Raw genomic sequence first — 8,200 nt, 5'->3', positions numbered from 1 at the left:
ATAGACCTCCCAGCCTCCCTTCCCCTCTGACTAGGGGCCCCACCCCCACTCGGGTCTTCACTGAGTTTGAAGAGACAGAGGCTGATAGGATTTTAGGAGTCCCTTCCCTCCCTCTCAATGGTCCTAGATAAAACCATCTCAGAGTCCTTGTCCCTATAACAGCAGGAACCACACTGGTCTGTCCATGCCCACTGTGGTCACAGCTGCTATTCTCTGTTCTGATGTCCCTGCCTCCCCATTTCTGCCCAGTGTCGGGACCACAGTCAGAGAGGTCAGCAGTCAGGCACCATCATTTGGAAGCATGGGTGCTTTAGTCCTTCAGATAGTGGCTCAGAATGGCTCAGTCTCCCTCATGGTCTGTCAGGCCAAACGATGGGCTCTCAGGGAGCAGGCCCAATGAGTTCAGTCTGGGGTGGACTTGGTCACAACAGGCCCACACTTCTGTTCCAGGCTTAGGCCACTACAGGTTCCAGGACACCAGTAGGTGAGGGGAGGAAACCAGGTACCTGCATGTCTGGGGGTGCTGAATGTTGAATGTACTCTGAGTTGTTCACTTTCACATCTCAGCCCTCACAGAACACTGTTCTAGAACAAGGTGGATAATGAAAATCTATCATGATAACGTAGGAATTTCTAAGTCCTCCCTCAAATGCCATGGCTGAGAACAGAGATCCCATTGCTGATAGTTCTTTGTGATTGTTCGCTTGGGTCTGGGCCACAGTTTCAGTGTCAGACACTTGTCATCCGGTTTGACCAGTGTCTTCCGAATTTTTCTGATCAAGGTTGCAAAAGTGCCCTTGTGGCGGTATTTCCCACAAACATGTTAGCGTGCTAAGGACCCTGTTTCTCAGTGGGGGTTCCTTTAGGGGTTCAGGAAGTGATTTGCTTGAGTAAAAGGACTTTCATTAATTTAAATATTGGAATAACTGTCCAGACAAGATCCAGGAGTTGTGTGTTTTTGTTAACTTTTTTAGTATTTAAATAACTGTGCTAGTCGATATAATGGCTGAATTTATGCTGATAAATGTTGGTATCATTTTGGAAGCCACTTGAAACCTTGGGATTGGGCAGAAGGACTCCAGCCCCTTCTGGCCAGTGCTGATAGATGGCTCTCGGCTGTGCTGGGTGCCACAGGGTAGGCCTGGCTGTTCCAGGCTTCTCTGTTCAGTGCCCAGCTCGTGTATCAGGTACTCTTCCACCCCCCAGGTCTTTGGGATAACACATTCCAGAACAAATTCAGACCCAAACTGTCTGGTTTAGCTGACTGGTGATGCTCCATGGATCTTCCTTTAAATGTTCTGTTATTTTTTAGAGAGCGCATGGGGGGGGGGGGGAGGAGCAGAGGGAGGGAGAGAGAGAGAGAGAGAGAGAGAGAATATGAATAAGCAGGCTCCACACTCAGCGTGTTCTGTTCTAATTAAGAATTATGGTTTATCCCGTTCCAAATATGTACCAGAAATCTAAGGCAAAGATAACATTTTGGTGTTTGAAAGGAATTTATTCCATGATTGCAGTTTTGAGGTTTTATTTGTGTTTGTCTTACCTGGCTGATACATGCACTTGAAGCAGAATGGTCTTCGGGCTACCTGAGTGCTCACAGACCTAAGCTAGTGAGCAGCCCCTCTCCCCTCCCGTGTGGCTGGACCACTGGGGAGTTGGGGACTCGGGATGGTGGCGTACCGCCATCTTCTGGTCACGGTGTGGAATTTTATCAGAAACTATTATGAAATTTTCTGTGTCTGGAGCTCTAGTGCTGGGGCTCAGTGGGTAATCTTATCTTGTCTCTACCCTGACCTCTGGTTTAGAAGTGAGATACAGCTAAGGAAATAACTGGGGCCCTGTAACAGTGAGTGGACTAGTCCAGAAAACAAACCACAGAGTGTTTCAGACAGAAGATTGATTACAACAATTTTGGGAGGGCAAAGCAGGGAGTAAGGGTACCCAGAGGTTAGCGACCACTGAAGCCTTTCACCCCAAACTGCAAGGGCACAGCCCTGTAACTGGTGCCCATGGGACACGCTGGGGCCGTGTTGTGCTCGCTAATGGGTACCTGACTTCCCCACCATGTACTTACTGTGGAAACTTCACATCCATCTCAGTGCGCATGTGAGCACACACACACTCCTAGATGCATCTCTTCCCCCAAATCTCCAGGCAGGAAGGCAGGAGACCTGGATTCTAGTTTGAGTTTCTCTTTCCCTGACTGGCCGGGCCTCTGGGGAGAAGAGCAGAGTCATCCTGGTATGCGGCAGGGGCCTCCCTGTGGCATAGGGTTGGACCCCACATTGGCACGTGGCGGGATTTAATGATGAAATGTTTATCAAGTGCTGGATCCGTTCAGTTCCTGGTGAGAAACTGGTGGCACAAACCAGAAAAGAGGTAATGGAGGTGGATTTAGTAGGAGAACTACTGACGGAGCTGTGGGCCTCAGGGAAGCCAAGCAGGGTGGTGCAGCAGCCATTCCTGGCCCTGTCGTGAGGGTGCGGGGACCTGGCAGGTATCAGCACCAGTGGGAGCAGCCCCACAGGAACTGAGGCCTTCGGAGGAGGAAGGCAGCACCTACCAGCCTGCCCCATGACAGGAAGGGCACAAGTGGAATAATTACCCTGGCCCCTGGCTCTGCCCACTGCCCTGTCCTGTCAGCTCCCCCTGTTGGCCAAGCCACCTGAAAACCAGAAGGCAGGGGAGCCTGGCTGGTGCAGATGCGGAGAGGTCAGCTTGTGAGTGCGGAGCAGGGTGAAAAATCAGGTAGGACGGGCCTGGTGGGCAAACAGTGCATCCGGCGCGAGAGCCTATTTGCCCTGGGAGGCACATGGCTGGTGTAGTGTCATTCAAGGCCATGGGGTTAATGCCATAGCAGGACTTGGTTCCCAGCTCCCAGGGATTTTCCACTACACCCCGCGAACTGCTGCCCCTTGATTCCCAGGAAGCCCAGCCTAACAGAGGTTTCTCGTGCCCAGGTTCCCACTGGGGGTCTCCCTGGCTGCAGAGTGGGATTCAGCCTCCCGGTGATGCAGGAAGGCCCTGCCTTTGCTCTCTGTCTTGCTGATCCCTCCACCTTTACCCCCACGAGAGAGGTGCTGCTCTGGCATTGTCTATTGGTTGGGGTCTAAGCTGGGGGAGGCATAGAGGGTGTCTTCCCTGGGGGAGGTTGAATCCATCCAGAGGGAGTGTGACTTGCTCAAGGTCACATGGCCAGGAGGACTAGCCAGCTTCTCCTGACTCCCACGTGGAATCTTGGACTCTTGCTGCTCCACGCTGCCCAGGTCCAACCTCCTACCCTGCCCTGTCCTGATGGGGAGGGGGCTCAGGTTCACCACCAGGTAAGTGTATTACAATATTGACTATTCCCTTTGCTGTACTTTTCATCCCTGTGACTTATTTTATAATTGTAAGTTTGTACCTCTTAATCCCCTGCACCCATTTTGCCCCTCCTCCCCACCCCTTTCTCTTTAGGCAACCACCAGTTCTCTATGAGTGTATCTTTCTTTTGGTATTTGCTCATTATATTTTTTAGATTTTTTTTTAAGTTTATTTTTGAGAGAGAGAGAGCGTGTGTGCAAAGTGGGGGAGGGGCAGAGAGAGGGAGGGAGAGAATCCCAAGCAGGATCCTCACTGTCAGTGCAGAACCTGACATGGGGCTCAAACTCAAACCATAAGATCATGACCTGAGCCAAGATCAAGAGTCTGACACTCAACTGACTGAGTCACCCAGGTGCCCCATATTATTTAGAGTGTACATGTAAGTGGAATTACACGGTATTTGTCTTTATCTGACTTATTTCACTTTGCATGATACCCTCTAGCTTCATCCCTTGTTGCAAATGGCAAGATTTCATTTTTTTTATGGCTGAGTAATAGTCCATTGTGTATACACACACACACACACACACACACACACACACACACACACCCACACACCTTTATTCATCCATTGATGGATAGATTGCTTCCATGTCTTGGCCATTATAAAATACTGCAAAAACATAGGGGTATATATCTTTCTGAAGTAGCATTTCTGTTTTCTTCAGGTAAGTACCCAGAAGTAGAATTACTGGATTGTATGGTATTTCTATTTCCAATTTTTTCAGGAAGCTTCAGACTGTTTTCTAGAGTGTCTGCACCAGATTGCATTCCTACCAACAGTGCACAAGAGCTCCCTTTCCTCCACATCCTCACCAACACTTGTTATTTCTTGTCTTTTTGATTCTAGACATTCTGACATGTGTAAGGGGATATCTTATGGTTTTGACTTGCATCTCCTTGATGAATAATGATGTTGAGCATCTTTCCATGTGTCTGTTGGCCACCTGTATATCTTCTGTGGAAAAATGTCAATTCAGGTCCTCTGCCGTTTTTTAATTGGATTGTTTTTTGGTGTTAAGTTGTAGAACTTCTTTTATTTTGGATATTACTTGGATATTTTATAAATTTTAAAATTTTGGATATTAACCCCTTATCAGATATATCATTTGCAAGATCTCCCATTCAGTAGGTTGCCTTTTTGTTGATGGTTTTCTTTGCTCTGCAAAAGCTTTTTAGTTTGATGTAGCTTCAGTTGTTTATTTTTGCTTTTATTTCCTTTGCCTGAGGAGACCTATCTAGAAAAATGTCGCTAAAGCTGATGTCAAAAGAGAGACTTGTGTGCGTCAGTAGTTGATTTATATTTGTTGGTGGGTAGCATTCCATTGGATGGCTGGACCCGAATTGATCCTTTCACCAGTTGAAGGACAGTTAGGTTGTTTCCAGTTTTTGGTGATTATGAATACAGTTGCTATAAGCATTTACATACAGGTTTTTCTGTGACCATAAGTTTTCATTTCTCTTAGGTAAATACTTAGAATAGTTTGTATTGTTTCCCCACCTGCCCCCTCTAATCTAATAGGTGTATAACGGCATCTCATTGCAATTTTAGATTTCTTTAGTGGCTAGTGATGTGGATCATCTTTAATGAAGGTTGCCTCTTGTATATCCTCTTTAGTGAAGTAGCTGTTCAAGTCTTTTGCCCATTTTTAATTGGGTTTTCTTGTTGAGTTTTAAGAGCTCTTTATTTTTATTTTGAGAGAGTGAGTGTGGGAGGGGCAGAGAGAGAATCTGTCAGCTCAGAGCCCAAACCCACAAACCATGAGATCATGACCTGAGCTGAAATCAAGAGTCAGACGCTCAATCCACTGAGCCACCCAAAGAGCCCAAAGAGTTCTTTATATATGGGATATAGGTTTGTAGGGGCTCAAAGAATTTGGGGGCTGATCAAGGAAAAAGGTATAACCACAAGAGGCAATGACACACAAACTTTACTGAGTGGTGCTTGGAGGGGAAGGTCCTCATATCACAAGACCGTCTAGAAGCTTGTGGTGTAGAAGCCACCATCTGGAGGGGAGGATGGCCTCCTGGAGAGGAGATAGAGGTGGGACAAGGGGACTTAGATGTCTAGGTGAGGTAGCCCAGCAGCACAGCTTGTGCACACGCATGTTGAGGGGGAGGGGTGAGGCTCTGGGTCAAATAGTCCCGAATGACCGTGGCAGCCTGGGGCTTATAATCAGAAGGTTCTGGCTTATCAGTGGGGAATAGCAGTCAGGGAAGGTTTTAATGGGGGTATAAAAAGACAGGCTCTAAATGGCTAAAAATCTGCTTGTTTGGGCTATTTAAAAAATAATGTGTTAAAATTTGAACCTGGCATTGGCAGGCTTTTGAGGTAACTGGTCTCTTGTTTTTTGGAGCCAGTGATAAAGCACCTTAAGAATCTTAGGATCCAGAATCATAGAAGGTCACACACTAGGATTTTAAAACCTTTTTTTCCCCCAGCCAGTCTGACCATTGAGTAGTAGAGAGCCAGGAGAATTGACCCAAAAAGGAAAAATTTTATCTTTTTTGTTAGCAGATCAATATTATGGTGCCTTTGGTGTATGTCCTGTACTCAGTAAAACTTGGTGAGTGTGTTTACCTATAGGCAGCAGGATGTGCTAACCAGCACTAGACCTGCTCTCCTTTAGCAACCAGTGAGCCCTGTGGGGCTAGAGGACACTGAATGTTTGGTTGTACTGGTGAAGGTAGGTACTTCTCAGGTAAGAAAGTGACACAGCCACAGAGAAGTTAAAGTTGAAGGTCATCTGCAGGGCAACTGTTCATGTCCTGGGACTTGCCCATATGGTGGTACCCCATTCAGGGCGATTAATTCTGTTAAATTACAAAAATTCAACCAAGTAAATTTTATTTTCTGTTTTAAAATTTTTAATGTTTATTTTTGAAAGATAGAGAGTGAGCAGGGGAGGGGCAGAGAGAGAGGGAGACACAGAATCTGAAGCAGGCTCCAGGCTCTGAGCTGTCAGCACAGGGCCTGATGTGGGGCTCAAACTCATGGACCTTGAGATCATGACCTGAGCCGAAGTCAGATGCTTTAACCAACTGAGCCACCGAGGTGCCCCTCAACCGAGTAAATGTTAAAGATCGAATTGGCTTTATTAATTCATTTGTGAATTGGACAGCATCCCCATCTAGCAAGGGAAGCTCCAAAGGGCTATAGAAAAGGAAATGTTTTTAAAGATAGGGAATGGGGGAAAAAAGGAAATTATTATCAACAAACCCATTGTTTTAGGCAAGGTTGTGCTCCTAAAGGGAATGGAAAAGGTCTAGCAGTAAATTTCCTAGTGCTGACCAGGATATTCCCATGTTGACCAGGTAAAGGTTACATTTCTGGGGGCTGAAACTGCAGTTAGGTTAGGGTCCCAAATCACTAAACCAAGACATAATACCTAACTTATGGGACACCATTTGGGGCCTGTGGTTCTCTTATTCACAGTTCTAGCTCCTGGGGGTCAGGAGCAGGCCCAGCTTAGTGGAGCGGAGTGAAGAACAAGGTTCTAGAGAGGACGTACCTCTCTCTCCGGTAAAGTTTTTAGTAAGTAGAATGTATTAGTCAAATCAATAAACCATTCATTCATGTTTTTTGAATGTATCCATTAAAGCAATGATATCTAATAGAGGAGTTCTGATGAAAGGAATAGCCCTGTTTAATTCTCTGTGGTCTATAGTTAGCCCACACTCATAGTGGTGGCTTTTAGCACTGAGGGTCCCAGGGAAATGAAAGAAGGGAGGGGGGAGTCAGTACCCCTTCTGTAACTAAGTCAGCTGTAGTGGGCCTTCACTCTGCAGGGTCCAGCCTTACTGGTAGTCCCCAGCAGCTGGGGCCCACCCACAGAGCTTCCTGGGGCTGAGACAAATAAAACCTGGCCTGGATTAGGGAGCACAGGTCAAAAGTGAACTGCCAGAGCCTTGTAGGGATGTTTACAAAAAGAAGGGGCTAAAATATCACTAAGGTTTATTATTTCTGTGGTTTAATTCTTTTTACCCCAAATCCAAATTAGAGTAGTCCCTTTATTAAACCTTCATCTGTATATGACCTCTCTCTAGTTCTGGAACCTTGACTGATGTCAACTCCACCTCCAAGGAGGAGGAGGAGCTGAGAGAGGCAGCCATCCCCATCATCCTTCTCCAATGGGTAGACTTCCCTTCAGTTTACCTACAAGGGAAGGACAGTTACTTTTCCGAGGGTCCCGGACCTTGCAGCTCTGGGACCTGACCTCCACTTTGGCAGGGGTCCTGTCTTCCATCATGGAGTCCTTAAAAAGTCTGTGAATAAGGCATGTGGCATTTGTTGGCTTTTCTGGATTTATCCCCCTGCCCTTTTTTTGTTCCCCAACTTAGAAGGTTTCTCTTCAATTCCAGCCACCTTAACCATGGATTTTAAGGTTTTTTGCGTTTGCAGTTTTGAACAACGTTTGGTTCTGTGTGTAGAAAGTTTTCTCTGCATATCTTGACCACTTTTTTCTGGAAAATGAAAGCCCAAAAGCAGTTCAATTGTGTGTCTTTAGCTTAGGTTATTTAGAAATCCCAGACGCTGTGGGATCCTATTTGCTCCTCTTTCCTCGGACAAGTTACATTCTTTGTCCTCATGCACATATAAGTCCACCTATTTCACACACTTTTCCTCTGTCACATCTTACCTTTATAACAGAGATTCTAATCAAGAAAAATGACCTCGCTGCCTTTCCTTGGTTACTGTGGCTACTTTTGTTTTTTCAGTTGAGGTAAAATTCGTATATAACATTAGTTTCAGGTGTATGCTATGGCTACTTCTAAATCAATTTCCTAAAGGTCAGTGAAAAGGATCTTTTAAGAATATACATCTATAGGGCCACCT

This window comes from Lynx rufus, unplaced genomic scaffold (assembly GCF_022079265.1).
Source record: "Lynx rufus isolate CCGP_SWC_20201006 ecotype Redwood Valley unplaced genomic scaffold, mLynRuf1.p SCAF_4, whole genome shotgun sequence".
NCBI classification, from domain to species: Eukaryota; Metazoa; Chordata; class Mammalia; order Carnivora; family Felidae; genus Lynx; species Lynx rufus.
Note: the sequence above shows the minus strand (reverse complement) of the source record.